Here is a 12,179-nt window from a genome sequence, read left to right as displayed (position 1 = left end):
ACTTTAGTAATGATGTCAAGGCCAAAAATGGAGAGCTTTCCAAAACTTGGAGTTTCCAGCTCTCGATCCAGTAGGCCAAACCATCTCTCATGCACGCATAGAAGGGCAAAGCAGGAATCACACAGTGGAGAAAAGGACTCTTGGATTTATTCCATGATAACGAGAGTGGCCAATGCATTTATCCCTCAAAAAATGGGATCAAAGTAATCAGAAAGTGAAAATGGAGAAGCTTCTATCCTGTGTGAGTGTGATCAAGCCTTCACGCCAACCTCTGCTGAAGGAAATTCGGGGCAGGATGTTAAAGCAAGAAACAATGAGACCACAACAGCTCCCTGCGTGCAACATTCCCCCTCCACTGCCCCTCAGGGTAGACAAGGGAGAGAAACAGCAGTGCCTAGAAGCAACAATTTGGAGGGAAAAATCCCCAAATCTCATTATCCACATTATAGCTCTAATTATAATTAACATGACTTGACCTTTCCCATTACAAAAACCCTCTTTTCAGTTTTTTACAATTCTGTCAAACTGCACTTTTCTCAGAGGGATTTATTGGGCCCAAACAGCTCTGTTGTTTCTGAGAACAAAGCAAGAGGAAAAATAATCTTGCTTTGGCCTTCTTGCAGAGAGACTGCATCTCACCTCCAGTGTGCTCAGAAATTCCTTTTGACATTCTTGCCTGTGTTCAGTCGAAAGAAAAGGAAAAGAAAAAGAGAAACAAGGCAGAGCAGCCATGTAGTTTGATGTACGCAGCATCCAAGCTAGAATGGCAGAAGGGGTCACGAGGGAACTGAAACAGACTTTCCTAGAAAACGCAGCACTTCCCCACACCCTCATACTGCGGCCAAATATGGGGCTGGGACCATCTCTCTCCCCTTCTTTCATTCCCTTTCCTTTTTGTCTCTTATTTTTGTCACTGTTAAGTCATTTCCATGGAGCTTGAGTCAATTTTTCCCAGGAAAAAGTTCTGTCATATTTTAATGCTCATGCACAGACAGCCTGGATTCTGGCATCTCTGTCATGTACTTGCTTCTGCAACTTCAATAAAAAAACTTTGAATTTATGTAATATAGACATATATATATACACACACAAACATATGTACAAGTATGTGTGTGTGCACATGGTTTTTCTCCAAAGCAAACAGAATGAGGGAAGCCATACGGTTCATTCTCCTGCAGCTTTTACCTCATCCCAAGTTAAAATAAAGGGTGGGATTCAGCTTTCCCAATTCAGTCATCATAAAGCTGGGCATTGCATCTAATCCCTCTCTAGGCAGGGGAAGACACCTCCAGAGAGTAATCCATCCCATCTGTTTTGGACAGGTTTTAGGATGGGCTGAGTCATTGTCTGGATGTGCCTGTCTCCCAGCATTGCCTCCAAAAGACTGAGTAGCTCAACTATAGAGAAGGTGGGATTCACCTCAAGACTAAATCCTGCCCAGTTCCAAGCATTACAGTGCTTACTGGAGCCAAAAGGAGCTGAACTGGCTCTCCACCTCTCTTAGAGTGCTCTGAATTGCCTGGCTCATCCGATGCGTTTCCCTCTCTCCCCTTCCAGCCCACACAGACCTCCAGGTTTATCCCAAAGACTGCAGTCCTCATGGAGTGGCAACACATGCTTTGCTACCAATATCCCTCACCCATAAAAGGGCTGCGAGAGATATGTGACTTCGCTCTGGAGGGCTGGATATGGTTCAGGAGCTGTCAGGCAAAAGCAGCTTTTTAAATAAGGGGAGTATCTTGGTAAAAGTGCAGCGCTTGAAATCCTTAAGTACGCAGCTCCGACTGAGCGCTCTGACTGAGCGCTCTTGGTGCCCAGCCATCTCCTCCTGTCTCCACCAGCCCCTAGGCAAGGATTTGCAGAGCTTTTTGTGCAGAGAGTGCCTGGCAGAAACTTCAGTCGGAACACGGCAGCAGGTTTCTCGTTCTGGCCTTGTAAGGCCACAGCTGGAACTTCTCCTGGCTCCGAGGAGCCAAGGGCTGAGGCTGCCATGGGATTCCCAAGCTGCTCCAATGCTGATGGGGTCTTTACACTTCCCGTCCCGCCTGGCCCCAGTGAGTCACTGCACTGAAATTCCTGCCAAAGGCACTCTCCTTCGAGGCAGAAAATTAACCATTTCTTCCCTGGTGAGGAACATATCTTTCCTCCATGGCAGTGCATATGGCACTGATTCATTTTGTAGATAAGCCAGGCACAGATCTAACCCGCTCACACTGAGGAATCCAGTTTAAGGATCCAGCACCCTTGTGCCAGGTGCTGTAAGGTCGAGATGCATTTTTGTGTGGAGGGTGGAGCAAGGATTAAAGGAGACGGTGTCAGGAAGTAGCGATGCAGAACAGCTGGAAAAAAATCCATTTTTGCCAGTTAGGAATGGTTTGTAGCTGTCAGAGACAACCTTTAAATCAAGGTTTAAAAGAGGGGAACTCGGTGGAGGAAGATTCCTCCATTTCCTCCAAATTAGCATGGATGAAATTGAGCTGAAAGGTGGAGACTGAATTGCCGCTCCAGTGAGCTTGAGTCGAGAAGCTGTGCTGGTGAATGAGCTGTCAGCTCAGCTGAAACCTAGGGCTTGAAACAGCCACCTCCTGGGCTACAAAATATGACTCCCCAAATCTGGGACAGAAGAGTGATGGTCTACAGCTGAGGACAAGGGGGATGACCATGGATGCCAGGGAATGATTACAGTTTTGGTCTCTGCTTCAGAAATGATGAAAAGCTGAAGATGGGCTCTCGCTGTCTAAATGACCAATGTGCAGATAGTGTCTTCTCAGGTTTACAAAGTCAGGGACAAGCCAGCTCCCAGCCACCATGGTCTTCATTGTCACCTCCACACCAATACCTCAACATGCAACACAACTGCTGCTTTTCTGGTTCTTGCTTGCTAAGGGCCCTGCATCACGGCCAGGTTTATTCAGGGCTATGCGACCCCCAGCAACATCAGGAAGAGGAGAAATCCCTCAGCTACACTCCAGTTTGGCTGTGACTTGTCACCATTCTACCTGACCCCTTGGAGCTAGCTCTGACAGACCCTGCTTAGCTTAAACACTGGTGGAGCAAAGCACAGGAAGAGATACACTCCCATGGGAGAGCTGAGAGCCTTCAGCCCTTTCTTGGGTCAAAGAGCTGCCTCAGAGACATCTGGGATGATGTCAGACCATCTGGGTACCTTTTAGGAGGAAACTGAGTTCCAATGACATTTACTCCACAGTCTCTTGGTTGTTTGAGGAGCAAGATGAGGGTGAAGCCTGGCTACCCTGAAAGCTGTGCAGTTCAAAGGGAGACAATGTGTGGTTGTTAGATGCCACGGCATTGCCAGATATTGGCCCTGCTACGAAGCAAGGGGGGAATTCAAGCACCTCATTATAATGCGTGTCCCAAGCCCACGTATTCACATTTTCCATTGCCTAGGAGCAATGTGCTTCATCCCAGGCCCACAGCCTCTGCGCAAGCTTCATGCCAGCCCATTAAAAAAAAAAAAAAGAATTTAAAAAATCAAAAGACTTTCAGTTCACGCTGAATCCAATTCTATATGGATAGTGGGTCTCCGCAGCACTGCAGTGTAACTCTTGGAAGCAGTTTCCAGATACAGGGGGAGTTCTCCCAACACCCCTGAGATCACTTGGCAGTCCTCAGTTGCACTCTGCACGCCCAAACACAGCTGGCATCTGCCCTCGCAACGGCTGGGCAGTGAGACATTGACACCAGTGACACAGCCCCTTTCCAGCTTCACCCAGCACGAGGCAACCGTATGGGCTCGAGATGAGTCAGTCTAAAGAGCATGGATAGCAAAGAGGACCGCATTTACCACCAAAGCCTTTGGAAAGCAGTACCCATCAGCTGAAAGCACTGCATGAGGACAGTCTGCAGGTAACAGACATAGGACCATCTGCAACCATCTACTGAAGGATGTCACAACTAGAAGACAAAATTTCAGTAGGCTTTGCTTTGTCCTTCCAGATCGCCTGTGAGAGGCCACGTTTGACAAGAAAGGAGCTAAAAGGCACAAAATGTAAGCTCAAAGGGAATTAGGAACCCACAGCTCTGTCCAAGGGCTCAGAAAACAGATCTCCTACAGTGAGAAGGAGAACAGTACAAGTAAATATGTTGTTTGGCAAAACACTGCAAGGAAGTACAAGGAGAAAAAACAGAAGAGCTCCCCCCTCCCCTTCACTATCCTCTATGCTTTGGTTCATATCTTTCCTTTTCCAACCATGCACAGGCAGATGATTAAAAGGTCCAGAACTGGCTTGTCCGAGCTACAACAGCCATATCTGGTCAAATCTGCCCATAGTCTGTCAGAGGGATTAATACTGTGACTTAAGGAAAGGCTGACTTCAGTGTCGCACCTGAAATGGTGCTATCGAGGTCAGCCAAGATACTGACATGGCTTAGTTTGGGATCCAGTAGCCAAGGGAAAGGTGGTGTGAGCTCCACTGCCATTTTACACGGAGGAGCTGAGGTACAGAGAGAGCAGAGCAGAGGTTTGGGCCGTGTCACTCCCGCTGAGGTCTGAAGCCACATCTTGTGAGGTTTGCTTTCCTCTGTGTCCCAGTTTCCTTTCTGCCCACATAATGCAAATCACATGCCAGTTGCCAGCAACAGGGACTTTTGTACCAAAAATGGGCTTTAACCCAGAAGTGTACCCTTGGAATTTTTTTTACCTTCTTCCATCCCCCTCTTTTGGGGGACAATCTGTCCTTTCTTCCTCTGCAGGGAGCGTTGTGCAGTTCAGGAACTGCAACTCACCCTCTCCCTGTCAATGTATCTTTGTGCTTTCTTCCTGGGAGAGACTGATCGCGTAATCAAAGAAAACTCCCTCACAATTCTGGACAACAAGTATTTTGTTTTACACTGCTGTTTTACACTGACTCTGGCCTGTGACGGGAGGGAGTTTGGTTGTAGAGTTCTGGACAATAAAGGTCTGTCTCCAGTCCATGGTCCAGCCTCTCCCGCCGGAACATCACAGATCCCTTGCTAGTAACTTGAACATTGCTGATTCCCTATATGGCCTGAGAAAAAGTTGCTTTGTAGTTTCCCTGTCTGCAAAAGAAATTCTCCATCATTTGGAACAACCGTTTCTATTGCCTTTTCTGCAAAAAGATTTTCCACTTAACATTGAGTAAACCACTTAGCTCCACATTCATTCAGGGCATTTGAACATTGAATTTCTGCTCAGTGGAAGATAAAACTGTCTCCAAGCTGTGGACAAGTTTCGCTATGAGTTGGGGTAACTCATTTCTCTAGCACCCAACAGCATGGTGAGGATAAATACATGAAAAACTGCAAGATGATCTGATTTCTCAGGAGCCGGAGTTTCACATGCCCAGAGGGCAGAGCAGATGCTAAGTCTTTGCAATCTCATTGCAACGTTGAGGATATAAATAAATGCCAATACAAAGATTTAAGAAGGCAAGTTCCTACCAGCACCAAGCATCATTATTTCAAGTCCTTATCAACAGTGCAGTATGGATCACAGTTGGAGCAGTAAACTTCTCTGTACAATAAGTCAAATGGAAAAGCTTAAAGGCTGCCCGACAGTGCCATACTGAAATAACTCCCCTGGAAACAACGGAGCTACCCGGGCAGACAGCCAGACTGACACAGCAGTGTATGAAGGCCACATTTTTGTCTTGTGCTTAGCTCATTTCCAGTGGCATCACATCCCATACCATGCCAGTCAGACACTCAGACCCCCACCCTGTCTGCATGACAAACAATTTCCATGGAGCTAGCAGCAAAAAGGTCAGCACCAAGGGAACCGTGCCCTATGCCCTCAATGCAGAGCTTGACAACTCTCCCTCTGTCCATCCTCAGAAGATGGCGTTAGTCCCAGGGTATGAAAACTGTTACAACAACTCAGGACTTTCATTCTCCGTCACACAGATCAGCTGCTGACAGCGCTGGGAAGAGTTGACATGCCCAAGAGGTTGTCCACAGTACATCCCCTTGATTTCAGCAATCATTAGCTGCGACATTATGCAGCAGGAGTTGGTCTGAGACACGGGTTGCTCTGCTTTTCATGTTGATTAGCCTCCATTCTTCATCACGTAGCCACTCTCTCACAGTGGGTACCTCAGCAGTCGGAAGCCTGCTGGGTTTGAAGCTTTCTATCCCCTTCTCAGAACACCCTACCTGCGCGTGTAGCCTGCTAGGAAAGATAAGTTGCCCCTTCACAGAGATATGTGTCCTCTCCATGGTGAAAAGTTCTGTGCTATTTCACCAAGGAGAGATCGCACTGTTCCTATACAGGGAGGAGGTATTCTTTCTCCGTGAAAAGGAATGTTGTACTTCCACAGAGATGAAGTACATGTTATCCCTCTGCAGAGGCTGTGACTCTGCAGCCACCTACTCTTATAGCTCTGGCCCTTCTTCTATGAACTGTAATACCTCTTAATTTTAGATGTGACTTCCTCATGATCATCTCCAGTGAGTGAGGGATGGTGACAACGGTTGGTTGGTTGGAGCAAAGACCCAGCTCTTTTGCTCAGGTTTAGCGTTACACAATACAAGAGCACTAAATTGTTCTTTAAAAAAACCAAACTTGCCTGTTTTCCCACCTGAGAATCTGACACAGGGCCCTCACAGTCCTCCAACACCTGCTCCCCTTCCCATTTTCCCCATTTCCAAATCCCCTCAGCAGCTCCAGGAGCCCCACTCCCTCCTGCACATCTCTGCCTCCAACCCTTCTCCTGCCCACTTCCATCCCAAACTGCTGCCTCAGACATGAGCAGGCCAAGTCTTTGCCCAAAACTCCACAGAGAAAAGAGCAGATGTTTTGGAGAAGACGAAGTCACTACATCAGGGATAACTATCGAAGCAAAAGCTCTCTCCTCACGACACAGGTAGTATCATAACTCTCATTCCTAAGGGACCTCAAATTACATCATGCAGATCGCAGAGTCAGAACTGCCTGTGAACACTGGTGACTTCATACAGGAATATAACACGGAAGACTCACTCCAGCAGGCTTCAGGGTCCCACAAGAACTTCTGAGCTTCGACTGCTCTTCACAGTTAGAAACAGACTGTCCCAGTTGGGCAAAGTGGAGCGCACACTCCACGTTTGGGTGAAGGGGTATTTACTTGGAAATAGCAATGTTGTTGCCAACAGTATTAGACTAATAGCTTAAGTCTTGGCAAAGATCAGGTGTCTTTTAGACTTGGGGGATCTTTTACAGCCATAAGCCCAGCTAAACAGACAAGACTCTGCAAAGAGACAAGCACAGACAAAGAAAATAACCTACCTAAGTTCACATAACAGATCCATGATACAAACATGAATAGAAGCCAGGTCTGGCTTCCAGGTATTGCTCCAGCAACTGGAAAAACACAATTCCAGCTTGGAAAAGACTACTAAAGAAACACAGATCTGTAGCTTCATAGACTTGCATGCGTATGCCAGAGCTTTGAGCATACTAATAGGCTTTAAAGGCTCTGACCAGCCCCACCTGGGGCCTCCAACGACACTCCTGCCCATTTAAGCTCCAGTCTGGGCCCTCAGTCCCAGTCTGAGTCCCAGACCAAGAGCTATGCTGTAGCTGTCTCACAGTAGCTGGTCATAGACCTCAATGACCCTGATCCATGGACTGACTTCCCAGCTTGACTTAGCAGCTTCCTTATCACTATGGACTTATCTGGCGATCACTGGGCTGTGTCTGTCACTTCAGTAGCATCTGGTTTTGATTAATCCTTTGATGAATTCAGCAAAGGTCTCATTTAACCCTTTGGGAGAACTCCCAGAGTCTTCATGGGGTTTCAGTTCAAGACTCAGCAACATTTCCATGCTAAACTCTGCCTTTGCAACCTATTTACTCTGAACCCAATTAAAGGACTTGCCATTTGTAGGTGGGCTGGGATCTTCTTAGGAAACTCTGTCTCTACTTCGACTGCCTCGGCATGGAGCAAATCAGCTGGGGCCACGTTGGCTGTTAGTCCCGAGACCCGAATTAGATGCTCGCTGTCCTGAATATCTGAGGGCATCTTGCTCTGAAGGTTACTTGTTTTGCTGTATGACCGTGTCATTATTTATAAGTTTTAGGGTTTGGGGAAGGCAGAGTATTTTGCTGCATGACAAGTACTTGCATCTTTCTTGGAAGCTGGGCCTAAGCATGAGGAGGAACTTCTTTGAGGGTGGCAGAGCACTGGCACAGGCTGCCCAGAGAGGTGGTGGACTCTCTAACTCTGGAGACATTCAAACTCCACCTGGACGCGTTCCTGTGCAACCCGCTCTGGGTGACCCTGCTCTGGCAGGGGGTTGGACTGGATGATCTCCAGAGGTCCCTTCCAACCTCTACCATTCTGTGATTCTGTGAGATCGAATATTCCATATACATACATATATTCACATCTACAGAGAGGAATGAGATGAAACTGCTGTTGTGTGTTCCCAAGTAGGAGGCAGCTGCATTAAGCTGTCAGGGCTGGAGACACTGCATACGGCTCTTCATTCACTCAGGCTGTTGTTTTCCAATAGAAACGGAAAAAGCTGACCAATCTTTCCTCTTCACAGTAGCTTTAAACTCACTGTTTAAAAGGCTGTAATTAGAATTAGCATTTTTTCCAAAGTCCCCTGGTGATTTAAGGCAGTTCTCCTGGGCAGCAGCCATTATTTGGACTAGTAGTCAACAGGCCTGCAGCCAGCTCTGCAGCAACCAGAAGTCAGTGAAGTCTGGAGTGAGAACATCAAGTGTTTGGGTGCTTGTCTGCTCTCTCACCACCCTGAAACTATTCAGAGGGAGTCTGTGTGCTGAGAGACAGAAGTTTACGGGTATGTGTAAGGCTCTCGGGCCCTCAGAAGGTGTGGGTCACAGATCTAGGCTACCGACAGTATCCCTTGGATGGATGCAGGCAAATAAACCGAAGCATTTGCAAATACGCCGCAAGTCCCAGCTTCAGTTGAGTTCCTCCTAGCACAATTAACCTCAAAGAAAATTACAGTCTGGCATGCTACCATTGACAAGTTGCCAGGCTTGCGGTATAGCCAACTGTTTAACTGAGTGTGTGGGCATTTATTGCCTGTGGGAAAGGTAAGGTGAAATGAATCTGTGGTTGAAACAACTACATTTCACCACATGTCTGCAAAACATCTGCGAATCCATCCTCCTGTGGACACGTTCATAGCTTGGAACATGCTTGTTCTATAACATTGAATTGAGGGATGATAAAGGTCCTTTTTCACCATGTTTAGTGACGCTGGGGATAAGACACCGTAAGATAAGATACCATAAAAGATACCATTAAAACACTCAGGTCAGACTGCTCAAAGGGCAAATATTTTTTGATTCCCAGTAAACCTTGCAGTATAACCTGTTCCCTGGGCTCTTTTGGCTCCTGTTAAAAGCAACTATTCTGCACAGAGCTTACCATCTCTTTGCAAATGAAGGATAAAAGCTTGTGAGGACAAAACCATAATTTTCCTTGCCAGTGGGACCGCAGTAGTGACGTGCAAAATCTTGAACACATGAAAAACATTTTATCATGATGCACAAGAGTTTTCTCTTCCTGACCTTTGTCTCTCTGCCAGTTCTAGATGGGGACTGTTGCAAAGGCCCGGTTTCTCAGTGGAGGTGGACTGCTGTGATACAGTTGAGTCTGCTAGACATTACCAGAGTTCAGAGGCTGTGAAAACTGCAGGAGGAATACGGACATTAGCTAATTTTCCCCAGAAAGCTAATACATACCTCAGTGATGTGAGGGGAATATCTCAAGGGCCTTAATGATTTGATTTAATCTGGTCAACCAGACTCACTATACGTGTTTGCAACTGGGTCTGGACACCTTGTTACTTCAAAGACAGAGATATCTTAGGGAGAAAGGGATGGCACAAACAGATAAAAATTCATGCAGGAAAAGGAAAACCTTGGGAGATGAAAAGAAGAAATGACTCTCAATAAAATTGTGGGAACTGCAGGATGCATGAAATCCTGACCTCATTGGACTCATTTTGCCATTAACTTCACGAAGGGGTCACTGAAGAGTACAAAATCTCCTCAGGTTACTACAGAAAAGGGTGCATAGCTGATGTTTCTCATTCTTGCTTATACAACCCTAAAAACTGCCCTTTGCCATAGTTGGTGCAGCTGACCTGAAAGCGCACTCTTTACAAGTGCTGGTTGTATTTTTAGCTGATCTTGCATGTGACTCAGTAAAGAGAAATGAGGCAAGACAGTCCCATGGGAATTCCCAGCTCTCTCCCTACCACCACAGATCACCACAGCTGCAAAAGTCCTAGAGAAAAGAAGAAACAGAGGCATTTCCTCTGCTCGGATGTATCCTGCCACCAGGGGACGTGTCTGTAATTTAACAAACATCTTAATAATAACAACAACAATTGGGTAAAAAGGCCACTGAGCAGACATGGGTCATGGCTGTAATTGATCACACTTTCTTAGCGTATGAAAAGAGGCATATTATTCAGCCAGTCCTAGATTTTGGTCTTTCCTTGACTAATCTGTGTGTGGAGTTTACGATTTAGGTCATAATTCCAAGAGCAGTTGAGCAGTTGAAATCAGAGGAAGGTAAGTGCTTCCTGCACATAGCACTCCTCCATAGCACACTAGTGGGTCTCCATAAAAAGTGTATATCTGAGATAACCGGGGAAAAACTGGCTACACCCTCAACAAAGGTTCTGGCTAGACATGTCTCCCACTTCAGGCTCAAAAGGCACCTATTTGTAGATAATTAACCTGAGATTCCTGTATGTTTAGCTGGCTAGGCTATGAAGTAGACCTTCAAGGGTTAATCCCTGGCCATGTTGTTTCTAGTAAGTATATGAAACGAAACACTAATATGCTCAGGAGGAGAATAAAAGCTTTCATAGTACAAGGTTAATCGGCTGACCCAAGGCACCACTTGTGCAGCTCACACCAGCACCAAAGCCCTTCAGAGTCTTAATCTCCCTGCTTCAGCCCTGTATCACTTACTGTCTGCTTTCAGCATGCAGGACTGGGTGCGTTTGTGCAGTATTTGTTTATTCTGTGAGGCAAGGCGGACATTTTTCGTCAGAAGGCCAAGAGCCATGCTCTGTCCACATGAATTTGTAAAGATTCAAAAGCATCTTCATTCAAGACCTCATTCAGCATAGAACTAGGTATGTTTGTTAACAACTCTCTGCTACTCCAGTCACTGGGGAAGATAATTAGGAGCCATAAAAATCATACTCCATTTTAGCTCACAGTGGAGATAATTTGATTTAATAGGGGACACAGCTTCTAAATTAAGATTTATGATCACCATTAAAACCAGATAGTAAAGTTTTTACGAGAAAGAGAGAGAAAAGCGTATATACCCCCGATATCCTTGTTGAACTGTCGGAGAACTGTCAGACAATGACCATAGGCTGTGTTTTCAAGGACATTTGGGCTAGCGTTGGTGGCCAAGGAAACAAAAAAGGCTCTCAAATAACCGCACTTTCCATCAGCATGTTCCAGGCAGGCAACCAGTTAGAGCTCCTTAGCTGGCCAAGATCACAAGTTGAAGCCATCGGCCTTCAGACGTTCTAGTAGAGTTACAACATCACACCATCCACACAAGCCGAAACTACCCCATATTGGTGTCAACCTATGTGGAAAGTGCCACTGTCCATTGTCATTAGCTCAGCCATGGTGAGAATGTAGAAGATAAAGATGTGGCCATTCAATAGAGAGAAGCCAACTAACTTCTCCATATCTCATGCTGGTGGGGCAAGGCTTCAAATGGAAGGAAACAATACTAAACCTACCAGGGCTTTTCTCCTTTTAAGCACAGATACATAAGATGGAAACTGGACTTGCCTCTCCAGTGTGAGTGCAGACCTGAGATATATCTGTCAAATCATTCAGAACAGAAATGAATTCTTAATTCATCGCTGCTGCTGGATTAGACTGATAGCACTGTGCTGAGAGAAAGAGTACATTCCCCCAGGCACAGCTCCCTCCAAGCCAACCACTTGGCTCCTGAACTGGAGATGGTTTCCATCTGTCCAGCTCAGAGAATTGAAGAAGAAAAAACTTTTAGGCACCAGCCTGAACCCTCCATGTCAAAGGTCAATTTTAAGCGTTGGTGATGTGCCCTTCAGCTTGGCGTGTTGGCTCACGTTAAGATCTGTGCCCTGGAAAAAAGTCTGAGATTTATGCTGAAAGACTCAGATTCTCAAACAGGACAAATTGACCTTTCTTTCAACAGAACCCACCGAGTTATACA

The 12,179-nt window shown here is 46.2% G+C and overlaps 1 protein-coding gene across 1 annotated transcript in view; it reads right to left on the bottom strand.

Annotated features, from left to right (window-relative positions):
* ITIH5 (inter-alpha-trypsin inhibitor heavy chain 5) overlaps positions 1–12,179 on the bottom strand; it is a 48,990-nt gene that overhangs the window by 15,791 nt on the left and 21,020 nt on the right. The gene's annotated exons all lie outside the window — the stretch shown is intronic.

This window comes from Rissa tridactyla, chromosome 1 (genome assembly GCF_028500815.1).
Source record: "Rissa tridactyla isolate bRisTri1 chromosome 1, bRisTri1.patW.cur.20221130, whole genome shotgun sequence".
In the NCBI taxonomy this organism is placed as follows: domain Eukaryota; kingdom Metazoa; phylum Chordata; class Aves; order Charadriiformes; family Laridae; genus Rissa; species Rissa tridactyla.
This window is presented reverse-complemented; position numbering and strand designations above follow the sequence as displayed.